The 12,072-nt window shown below is 42.9% G+C and overlaps 1 long non-coding RNA gene across 1 annotated transcript; it reads left to right on the top strand.

Moving 5' to 3' along the window:
• The first annotated feature begins 244 nt into the window (after nt 1–244).
• On the top strand, nt 245–11,781 carry LOC125350064. Its single transcript, XR_007210672.1, has 3 exons — nt 245–369; nt 979–991; nt 11,771–11,781. It is a non-coding gene; the product is annotated as an uncharacterized LOC125350064 (long non-coding RNA).
• The last annotated feature ends 291 nt before the right edge of the window (nt 11,782–12,072 follow it).

Genomic DNA, 12,072 nt, shown 5'->3' with positions numbered 1-12,072 from the left:
TTTGATTATCACTGTTAAAGAACTGCTTGGGTTTCTCATTTAGAGATCAACAGGAAAAGGCATGAAAACTTAGGACAGGCCTGTGAGCCTATTTTGAGGAGTGAGGGGTGATCTGGCAAAGGTGCAGCTTAGCCAGTCCATGTGGTGGGACAGGCCCTGGAGGGGAGTCCACACATGGTGGAAAAAAAGAAAAAAAGAGTAAGCTGGCCCAGAGGCAATTCATCAAGCCCCAAGGAATAGGATGGGCAAATGGAGGCTTTTCTTTGTCCTGGATCTTTTCCTTACAGGGGGACATAAAAACCTGATGGTAAAATAAGTGATGTGATGATGCTATTGAAATCTAAGACTGCCCCTTAAATTTTTTTTAAAGTTTTCAAAAGAGAGTTAAAGGTTTATCTGTACAATGTAATTTGATTTCTAGGCTATGTTGCAATTTGGATGTATCCTTAAAGGAAAAAAAAATAAGAAAGGGACAGGGGCTGGGAATGTGGCCTAGTGGCAAGAGTGCTTGCCTCATATACATGAAGCCCTGGGTTCAATTCCTCAGCACCCCAGATATAGAAAATGGTCAGATGTGGCGCTGTGGCTCAAGTGGTAGATTGCTATCCTTGAGCAAAAAGAAGCCAGGCACAGTGCTGAGGCCCTGAGTTCAAGGCCCAGGACTGGCTTATAAAAAAGGGGGCGGGGGGACAAAGATGCTATCTCTGGATTCTCATGTTTGTAATTCTGGTACTTGTAATTCTTACAGTAAGGGAAAACCGTCATTTGAGTTCAGAGCTGTTCTAGGCAGTAGTAACTCAGGCTGCAGAAAAAAAAAGATGGCCCTTTTTAAAAGAGCCACCCTGAGGCAATGGACTGTGACCACTGCCTCTAGATTTCAGAGAGTTCTTCAAATACAATTGAAAGCTAAAGTGTAATTGTTAAAACAGAGGTTAATGTTAGACTTCTTTTTAAAAGGAATGGATTCCTATATATGAGATTTAAAAATAAAGTTGTCCTAAATGTTTTCAATTGGACAAAATAAATAATTAAGACAGCCAAAATGATTGTTTAAATTGTTATTCCAGTTTGCCTTGCAGGCTTTATAACAGTTTTCAGGTAGGACTACTGTAAAGGACAGATGATTCTTACAAGTTTATCAAATGTAACTTTGGCCTTTTATAAGTTCCCGGTAAGATCATGCTTAAAAACTACTTCTGTGTGGACCATCATGTTGCTTTAATTGGAGTAAAGTGGCCTTTTGTAAGACTCATTGATCTGAAAACTGGTTCAAAGCCAGCCCGGGCAGGGAAAGGTCCCTGTGAGAGTCTCCATCTCCAATCAGCTAGCATAGTGCTGGGAACAGAGTTGTGTGGAGCTCAAAGTGGCAGAGTGCTAGTCTTAAACTGGAGAGCTGAGGGACAGCACTCAGGCCCTGAGTCCAAGTCCAGCAATGGATCAAGAGAAATGCCAAAGATGCATTTACCTCAGAATGGAAAAATGACTCCTGGGACAAAAGTGATGGAGCATCCAGAGGCAGTAAGCCACTCCTTGGATGGCAGAGATGGTGTCAGATCCTAGAGTCATGTGTGGTTGGCCCTTGAAAAGTTAATCAGAGCCGGGAGGTCCTAGAAGAATAGTTTGTAAGCATGCCTTTCTAATCCCCATGTCTGTCTACTGGGCAGGAACTTGCCAGTCATCTCTAATAGTGGGTAGTAAAGCTAAGATTGTCAAATGGGGGGATAGTTTAAAATCCCAACCCCCTGCATCTGCTCAAAGCCCTAACTGGCAGTGAAAATTCTGAGTTGTTATACCTGTTCAGGAAAGGAAACTTGTGGACCTGAGATTGTGTCCTTATTGAGACCTACCTGAGGCCTACAAAGGTAATTTAGGCAGTTAGGTTATCAGAGATCAGTTTCCCCAGCCAGTCAGGAAAATGCTTTTGCAAACTAAAATGTTAAAAGGCTACACTGCTGTAGCCCAAACAAGTCTATATAGTTGTTAAAAGTTAAATGTTGAATGTAATCTCCAGTTTGGAGTAAAGCTCCTAATAGACATCTAATCCTGCTACCTCTTGGTAAGGTAGACTAAGGTTATAGGTTCCTGGCTAGGTAAGGTCAACGCCCCTGAGCCAGCCTGAAGAAGTTACAGAAGATGAGTGATCTTCGCCCATCAGCTCCCTTTAGAAGATGAGGCAGGATAAAGTAGGGATTCCCCTTCTCTCCCTGCTGTACTTCCATTTCGACCCTCCCTTCTCAAAGAAGCTTCAGGTAGTAGACGTCTTCTTCTCCACTGAATTCTTGGCAGGTAGGGAGTGGCTGAAGATTTATTGCCAGGCTCTTCTTGGGGTCTCCAGGCCACTGGAAAGCGCCCAATCAATGTGTCTAAGATAGGACTTCCATAAATCTAGAGGCTGAGAAAAAAAATTAAAAAGTGATTAAAGTAGTATTTGTGGGACAGGCAGCTTCGGACATTAGAAATAATACCACCAGCCAGTGCATGCTATACCAGGAGACAAATGCGGCTGGCAGAGTGCCAGGAGCCTATTGGGAGGTAGACTTTCTAGAGGAGATAATTCCCAGGTTTGGACTCCCGGTAGCCATAGGCTCAGACAATGGCCCCTCTTTCATCACTCAGGTAATGCAGCTATTAGGTAAATCATTGGGGATTAATTAAAAATTACGTTGTACCTATCACCCCCAAAGTTCAGGTCAGGTAGAGAGGAAAAGAGACCTTAACCAAATTAGCTCTTGAGACTGGCGAAAACTGGATGGCCATCCCACACCATACTTTAAGGGCATCATACTTTATGAAATAATATTCGGGAGGCCTCCTCCCTTATGCCCTAAGCTTGGTTCTGAAGCAATAGCTAAATTGTCTAACCAGCATTTGCTAAAAGGCAACCAGGAAAGTATTAGGGGATTTCACTAGTCAGGCCTTAGAATAAGCTTCTTTAACCAGTCTATGCAGAAAGTTGCAGGCAACCCAGCAGAAGGTGTGACATTCTATTGGAGCCACTGGGAGCCACTGCTGCCTGTTGCTGCCACATCCCCTCCCATCCCATTTGGGTTAAGATAAAAAATGGCCTGACAGTAATCTGGAGCCATCTATAAACTTTTCACTGCTCAAGTAGATTTGGACATCAGGGAATGCATGCATCCATTGATAAGCTGAAAGCATGGGATGATATGAGTCATTGTTTAACTGGTCCTCTTGGCTGACATTGTTAATAACCTCAGTAGCAGGACCTTTGATGATGGTAATATTTATTTTAGTGGTTGGTCCTTGTATTCTTAACAGGCTCACTACATTTATAAAAGATTGTATCAGTACGGTACAGCTAATGATGCTCAGGTCTCAGTATCAGCCCCTGGACATGGAAGACATAAAAATGTATGATAATGAGGCCATGGTTGGCCCCCTCAGTAACCAGTAGAAGAGGAGGGAATGTTAGGGCTGACCTGAAAATTGGAGTAACTAAATACAATTTTTAGTGTTAAAATTATAACAGCTACTAAACCCTGGTGATGACTCCATGCTAGAGGGCTGCACCCCCACCTGTGAGACTAGTTTCTTGTAGTTTGACATTTAAAAATGTAGGGAGCACTTGTTCCCCTCTGCACCTGGGCAGCAACCATGGTAATGGACAGTAAAATGATCATAGTCATAGACTATAGAAATAACCATAATAGTAGTAGAAATGCCATGATAACTGTCAGGTTGGTTGGTTTACTTATGATTGAGTACTGGATTATTTTAGCCTGCTCAAGCTTGCTTAGTGGTGGTAATGGGAAAACGTGGTCGCAATTGTTAAAATGAAGTTGGTACTAGGTCAGCCTGACCGCAATATTCTGCTTCTGTAAATGGTTTGCTTAACCCATTTGTGACTTGCTCTACCCCCTGCACTAACCCCCTGCATCAGTGCTACGTGACCACCTGTTATCAATTCCTGATATTGAGGCCAGTTCCTGATATCAAAGCCAAAATAGATAACTGAAAGGGTAGGTGGCCAGTAGAAATAGGACAAGACTGGCTTGCTAAATGCCATTCGATCAAGTATCTGCCAAGTTGGAAATACCCTGCCCCTGTTGTAATCACAATAAAAACCCTGCCTATCTGAGGGTCGGGACTCTCAATCCAGATCCGCTGTGTAGGTGACGTTTGGGAGTCCAGGCTGGAGCTTGCAATAAAGACTCTTGTGCGTTTGCATTGGTATTGGCTCCTTGGTGGTCTTTGGGGACCGGAAATCTAGGCAGAACAATGCAACAGGTTTAGAGAAGAGACATGAGCAATTCAAGGTCAGCCCACTAACAATAAGCACTTTGTAAAATGGGAAGCCTGGAAAAATTACGTTGCTAAATCCTTCACTAGCCCTCAGCTCATGAACTGTGGAAATGCTGACTGGATAAATATTTTACCCCTGAGGCAAGATTTGTGGCTCTCAGTGGCCTTCCTGTAACAATGCTTAAGGAAAGTTTAATGATCTGCCTACTGGGCATTTCTTAATCGTTCATTTTCCAGAAGACTAAGGTGCTCAGACTATAATTCTGAAGCTAATTTCTCCCTGGACTCCTCTGTCCTGGCAGCAAGAGTGAACGAGAATTACTAGGATTGTGCCAGCCCTTTGATTGTTGTCCTTTTGACCTTGTGCTTCAGAAAGATGGGTTTGGTGTGACTTATACACCTGCTTCAGAATGTTGTTGCAGATGGGATTAAGGGGGGATGAGGGAGCTTTTCATAGTCCAGTGCTTCTGCCTGCAAAATACTTTACTGCAGTTCCTATATTCTTGACCCTGAAATTAGACTACTGCTGAGAACCAGTGAGGTGTAGCACTCAGGTGGGGTTGGGGTGACAGTGGTTCTATATGAAGAAAGGGCATTGTCATACCTTTCAGTTCTCTGTATTCCAGTCTGTATGAATAGGAAGCTGAAGGATTAAGGAGAAGATAAAATGTAAAGAGAAAACGGGCAAAGGAAGTAGTTATTAAAATAAGAAGTGACATTCATAGGAAGTAAATCAAATGTTTTGACCGTATTCAACTGGATTAGAGCACATAATGAAAGCAAATAGATTTAATGGGGTGGGGATGATTAACGTTGTCTTGTGATACATCAGGAAATGACTTTGTTCAGAGGAGCAGAAGGCTATGAGAGGAAATTGAACTTAATTCTTATCTCCTTATGATGTTTTAGTTGCTTAACATCTTAGTACACACCTGTAAAACCAGAAAGGGAGAGGCCTGAGGTTTAATACCTTGTTTTCAAAGTAACTCGAGATATCAGTATCTTGAGTGTGTGATTCAGCTACGTTAAGGATTCAGGGTTTCCCCCCCCCCCCCGCCCCTAACAATTCATTGTCATAAGTAGATACCCTGGAGTATTGTTTCCTTTTTTTCCCTGTGTGTGCCAGTCCTGGGACTTTAACTCAGGGCCAGGCATTGTCCTTGAGCTTCTCTACCACTTGATCCACAGCTCCACTTCTGGCTTTTTTTAGGTGTGGTTAAATAGAGATAAAAGTCTAGTGGCCTTTTCTGTCATAACTGGTTTTGAACTGTGATCCTCAAATCTCAGCCTCCTGAGAAGTGAGGATTACAGATGTGAGGTACTAGGAGTACTTTGCCTCTATTTAAAAATCACCTTTCTGTGAAATGAAAGAGCTACTCGGTCCAGTGACTATTGTCTTCCCAGGATCTAGGTTGGGTTAGTTAGCTTTTTTTTGGGGGGGGGCAGTCCTGGGCCTTGGACTCAGGGCCTGAGCACTGTCCCTGGCTTCTTTTTTGCTCAAGGCTAGCACCCTGCCACTTGAGCCACAGCACCACTTCTGGCCATTTTCTGTATATGTAGTGCTGGGGAATCGAACCCAGGGCTTCATGTATACGAGGCAAGCGCTCTTGCCACTAGGCTATATCCCCAGCCCCGGGTTAGTTAGCTTTTTATGGCTGGGACAAACTACCTGAACAAATCTGCTTAAAGAAGAAAACATTTATTTTGGCTATAGTTTTCCCTGGAGTGTGGTGGGTAAGGTAGCAGAAAGAAGGGTGAGCTGAGGAAAACCTGATCACTTTGTAATAGTCAAGAAGCAAAGAGGGATAACAAAGGGCTGAGAACATGATACAAAGACATGACTTCAGTGACCCACTTCCTTCAAGTTGTCCCAGCTCCTCATAGCTCATTTGTTCAAGACATCAATGGATTAATCCAGGCTTGGCTGGCAACCAAGTTTTGAATACATGAGCCTTTTTGGTGGTTTGTACTCCAACTATAACCCAGGTGAAGATTTTTCTCCATCATAAACTTAGAACAAATTCTCCTCCTTTGGAATTTTTAGAGTATTTCATTTGTATTACTCCTTTGAATTGCATCATAGATAGTTGTATATGTTCTAGACAACTGCTGTGAGACTTAAACTTTCAGATTGCTCAAATGTGGGAACTTTTGGTAGAGAATAATAATTCCCACCTTTTCATAAGGCATCTTCCTCCTGGTAGAAGGTACATGGTCATCCAACTATTCCACATGTCTCTCTCTCTGTCTTGATGCTAGGTATGGCTGATGACAGAAAACAGAGGGCTTATGAAGATACGTCTACAGTTGCTCCTTAAAAGGAAATCTCCTACTCTTCCTTTTCGTCCCCATCTTCTGTTTCTAACTTGCTAGAAAATAGAGTGGCACTTCTCAGTGGGATATGGAAGAAAGAACTTGAGTCCTGGACTGGCTTTGTAGACTAGAGTCACTTGCCTGTTGTGTACCACTCACTTGCTTCTTTTTTTTTTTTAAATTTTTTATTTTGGTCCAGTCCTGGGCCTTGAACTCAGGGCCTGAGCACTGTCCCTGGCTTCTTTTTTGCTCAAGGCTAGCACTCTGCCACTTGAGCCACAGCGCCACTTCTGGCCATTTTCTGTATATGTGGTGCTGAGGAATTGAACCCAGGGCCTCATGTATAAGAGGCAAGCACTCTTGCCACTAGGCCATATTCCCAGCCCACTCACCTGCTTCTTGATGAAGCTAGGGAGCTCATGAGGGAGTGAGATAACCTATTTTGTTTTAGCCTCTTAATTCTGCCTTCATTGTAGGAGCTCATTCTATATCTAAACTCACAAAGAAGCAAAATACTTTGTTCACTTTCCTCAATGGTATAAAGATGCTGTCACTAGCATCTAGGAAGGTGTGAGGGTTCCATAAGCAGGATTTTTCTCTTATTCGTGTTCTGGATCTAATGAGCCACCATTATCAGACGATAGGGTTTGAGGAAGAGGTAGAGGGAAGGAAATGCCTCTGTGGAAAGAGGGATTTCATCAGTCGTGACAAGATATGGGAGGTGCAGAGAAGGAAGGTGGCACGAGGCAGCCCCAGGGGCAAGAACTTAGCCCAGAAAGTTGCTAAGGAGGGCGAGACTCTGCTATACAGGTAGAGTTGTGAAAATGGAACTGGAAAAAAGACTAGCAAGAAGAATACTATTAGGCTGGATGCCCATGGCTCATTCCTGTAATCCCAGCTACTCAGGAGGTTGAGATCTGGAGGATCACAAATTGAGGTCAGCCAGAGCAGAAAAGTTGGGGAGACTCTACTTCCAATTAACCAGCAAAAAGGTGGGCTGGAAGCATGAATCAAATAGTAGGATTCCAGCTATGAGCAAGAAAGCTCATGGAGAGAGACAGGCTCCATTACTATCAGATATTAAAAAAAATAAAGATGTTTCAAGCACAATGTCAAAACTGTTATAGCACTTGAGAGGAGTCTCATTTCCTGATATGAGAGCTTTTGGTAGGTATTTGGTGATGGCTTCTTCCCTTCATCAATGGACAGCTTGGCCCATCAGTCTTGACCAGAGTGACATCCATCCATGGTGCAAGGATTTTTCTCAGTACCTAATACTTCTCCTGTATCATGTATCCTAGGATACACTGAATTCAAGATAAGTATAGTCACTGTGCAAGTTTCCACCAAATATGGACTTGGAGGTAGAGTTGACAGAGTTTTGGGACAAAATTGCAGCACTCAGTTAAATTTGAATTTTGGAAAACAATGCTTTGTGTTTTGGTGCAAGTGTGTCTAATGCTGGTTTATTAACCTTCCCAACTATATTACTCTCTCATGAGTGTAGATGGGTAGCCCTAGTCTATTCAGACTGCTATAACAAAAATACTTTAGACTGGGTGATTTACTAAGCAAAAGAGATTTGTTTTTTTATAGTTACGGAGGCTGGGAAGCCCAAGAGCAAGTGGTTATTTTTTTTTTTTTCAGATATGGTATTTTTGGTATGTTGCCTACTTGGAACAGATCTCTCATTGCCCCCCCCCCCCCCCCAGTTAATTCATCAGGAGACTGAACCTGTGTCCCCACTTTTTCTCATTGAATGGACTTGGAGAACCCCATTTCCTAATACATTTCTCTCAAAGTAGTCAAAGTTTTGGCAATTTCAATATCTGGTGACAGCAGGCTGTCTTTTGACAATGACTCACACGACAGAAGGGGTGGGCTTAAGTCTGTTTTCTGTTGCTATGACAATGTGTCTTTTTAATCAGTCATGGGGCTTGACAATGTGTCTTTTTATAAAGGAAAGAGGTGAGGGCCTTACGTTGTGCCAACTCATAGTTGAAAAGCAGAAGGGAAGCAGGTGCCTACAGAAGGGCATGCATGGAAGAGACCAGCACAGAGAAGGCTGACTCACTTTATATCACCCCTCTCAATAACTAAGTCAGTCCTGAGAGACATAACTCATCCCTTCAGACTACATTTATCCTACATGGTAGATTTAGGGGAGGGTTTGCTGGGATGGAACTCAGGGCCGTGTGGGTGCTAGGCAAGTGCTATGTCATGGGGTAACATCTCCAGCTCATGACATAAAGATTCCTTAAAGGGCCCATCAGCTTTCAACTCTATTACATCGAGGACCAAGCCTCAGTATGAGTTTGGTGAGGACAAGCCATATTCAAACTAGGTCAGGACACTCTGTGTGGCTGTCATCACGAGTGTGCTAATCCCACTCATGAAGGATCTGCCCTCATGACCTCATCTTCTCTCAAAGTCTCAATACATTCACATTGGGTGTTAGGATAAGAACATGTGGATTTTAGGGGGCATAAAACATTTAGTCTCTAATAAGCAGAGAATAGAGAGAGCTGATAGAGCTGAGTCCAGGATACATTTCTCTCTAGGAAAAGTGACTATACATTTGGATGCACAGTCTGCTTGGAAGATCACTTGAAATGACTTTCTACAGCATATACATGCAAATATAAGAAGACCTCATGGTTTCCTTCAAGGATGATGGGTGGGGATTTGTATTCCATTGATAGGACTAAAAGGCCTCTGAGCTTCCTTGAATGAGTAGGAAAGGCTCTAAAGGAAGTAGCCACCTCTGCTTCTTGAAACCAAAACTAAAAATCATCCTCAAATGACAATTCCCTCACTGAAATGAAAAAGAAACAAGTTCCCTCTTAAATGGGTGCTTTACTATTTACCTAGTGTCCTTATATTTCTTTCAAACAAAGGTTTTAGAAAAAGTTTTGAAAAGCATTAGTGGTTTAAAGTGTAACAGAAGAAAGAAATAAGAAAGCAGAATCAGAGATCACAGGACAGAGCCCCATTATGTGGTGTGAACCCAGCCCTGAAAGATAGGAAGAGAGGAGCACAGGTAGGAGAGGTGAAACATCCTCAGACTTTCTTGTGACAAACGAAATTGGAGTCAGACTTTTGAAAAGGATTCTGCTTTGAAAGAGCAGAAGAGAAAACATTCAAGTACCAAGTCCCGGCATGGGTGACTAGTAGGTATGAGCGAGCATGTTCTACTTGTGGGAACATCAGCAGACCTAGAGAGCAGAACCACTCACTAGCCAAGGCAGGAGATTTCACTTTACAGGTCAGTGCTGGTCAGTAGCAAGGGACTGCTTGGAATATTGTGCTGAGAACGTTACGAAGACAGTAGTTAGCAGAGAAGAGTGCTGTAGTTGACTAGTTATGTCTGTGGTGGATGCAAGAGGGAGAGAGGAGTGGCATGTGTTTTAAAAACATGGCAGTTTTGCCCTAGGAATGGATGCATGTTTCAAAGAAACATACTATATGGGTGGCTCATTTTTCTTCTCTTACACTAAAGTCAATGACTGCTAACACTGAACTCCATGCTTTGAACAGTGTCTTGTTAAACTGCCAAGTACTCAATTCTGACTGTATCAGCTCCCTTTGGTTGCATTTCAAGGTGCTCAGAGAAGTCAGGGGAACCTTGTCTGTGCTGCATCTTTTTTTTTTTTCTGTTTATGTGGTACTGAGTAATTGAACCCAGGGCTTCATGCATGCTAGGCAAGCACTCTACCTCTAAGCCACAGTCCCAATCCCATGTGCTGCATCTTTATAGAAATAGCTTTTCAACTGAGCACAAATAAGGCTTTGAGGAGAGGGAAGCCAGGAGGGGAAATTCCACCTGTGGAAACTTGATAATACTCATTTGAGTTTATTATTACATAATGTGTGGTACTGGTTTTGTGTTGCTTCATGTCCCCAAATCTTATCTCCTGATTAGGGTTGTTAGTCTCTTTAGGTCATGGACTGTGCTTGTCCTTCTCTTGGGGAGATGCTATTTGTGTCTCTACAGTGCTTTGTATCTAGTGGACACTGTATCCTTCAGAGTGATCAATGCTTATTGCCCTTCTATGTTCAATTGCTTTGGAGTCCTGCTGATGACTTATTTGTAAAGTAAAAATAGAAAGGGGACTTGAAAAGGAAGATTATGAAATGAACCCATAGTCCTTGAGTCATAGCAATGGACAGAATATAGCAATGTGTCATTCATGTGATGGCCTCCATGGGCTTGTTCTCAGAGCCTGAACCTTCTTTCAAGTCCCAGAACCCTCCTGAGAAGGTAGAGGATGGTTGTGTGTGGACAAAAGAAGAACTGACTGAACGAGATGTCTTTAGAAACACTTTCCCTGGAGTCCACAGAGCGACATTTTTCTGTTTGCAAGGAAGTTGTCTAACAGGTATTTTATTTTTATTTTTTATTTTTTTTTTTTTTGGCCAGTCCTGGGCCTTGGACTCAGGGCCTGAGCACTGTCCCTGGCTTCTTCCCGCTCAAGGCTAGCACTCTGCCACTTGAGCCACAGCGCCGCTTCTGGCCGTTTTCTGTATATGTGGTGCTGGGGAATCGAACCTAGGGCCTCGTGTATCCGAGGCAGGCACTCTTGCCACTAGTCTATATCCCCAGCCCCTAACAGGTATTTTAAAAGGATAGATTTCTGGAAAATTAGAGCCTAGAGGGTGGTTTTTCAGGAAGTAGGTTCTGATGTTTTATCTATTAGAAAAACTAAGCTTTGGTAGGAGGAAGGTATCACTGTAGCAACAAATAACTGGTAGCATGGTTAGAAGTGGTAGGGGTTAGTCACTATGTGAATGAATTAATGAAGTACAGTGGTGTGGGTTCCATAGTGTAATGGTGAGCACTCTGGACTCTGAAGTTCAGTGGTGAAGGGGCAGGGGAATGGCAAGGCCCCCACTAGGTCACAGAGAACAAGTCATTAGATTTATCAATATAAAATGGAAAGCCAGGTTAGTCTTAAGTGCAAGTGCTTTGGAAAATAGCTTTCAACATATAGAGCACCTTGAAATTAGATGGGAGGTGATGTCTACAGAATATAGGTATCATGTGAGCCTTTGTACTTTGTAGCTTCTTAAATGTTCAGCATTTAAATCTTTGGGGAATGAGCACCATAGTTAATAAGATTAGGAAATTCTCTTTGTTTTTACCTTTATCTTGACAGTTATTTTCTTAGAAGTTCATCTAGGTGCAGGAATTCAGAGCTTAAAGGAAGAGAGCTAGAGAATGAGCTAATCCCATCTTCTTTGTGGTAGAGATGAGACCTCTGACACTGCAATGGGTAAATGACTTCAAGACAAGGAGAAGTATAAGTCCTGACCTCAGGGGACTTAGAACCTTGAGTGACCAGGTTTGGTTCAGCATTCAGAACTTTGTCCCATCTAGGTCTGGGCACTGTCTACTCGATCTGACCTCTTGGTGGACAGGAGCTCCTGGATGTAGCTACCTGGATGTGTAGAAGAGGGTTCTTTTGGCTGCTTTGCTCTGCCATGCCATTGCATCAA

This window comes from Perognathus longimembris, chromosome 4 (genome assembly GCF_023159225.1).
Source record: "Perognathus longimembris pacificus isolate PPM17 chromosome 4, ASM2315922v1, whole genome shotgun sequence".
Classification (NCBI taxonomy): Eukaryota; Metazoa; Chordata; class Mammalia; order Rodentia; family Heteromyidae; genus Perognathus; species Perognathus longimembris.
The sequence above is the reverse complement of the archived record's forward strand: the minus strand, read 5'-3'. Positions and strand labels throughout refer to the sequence as shown.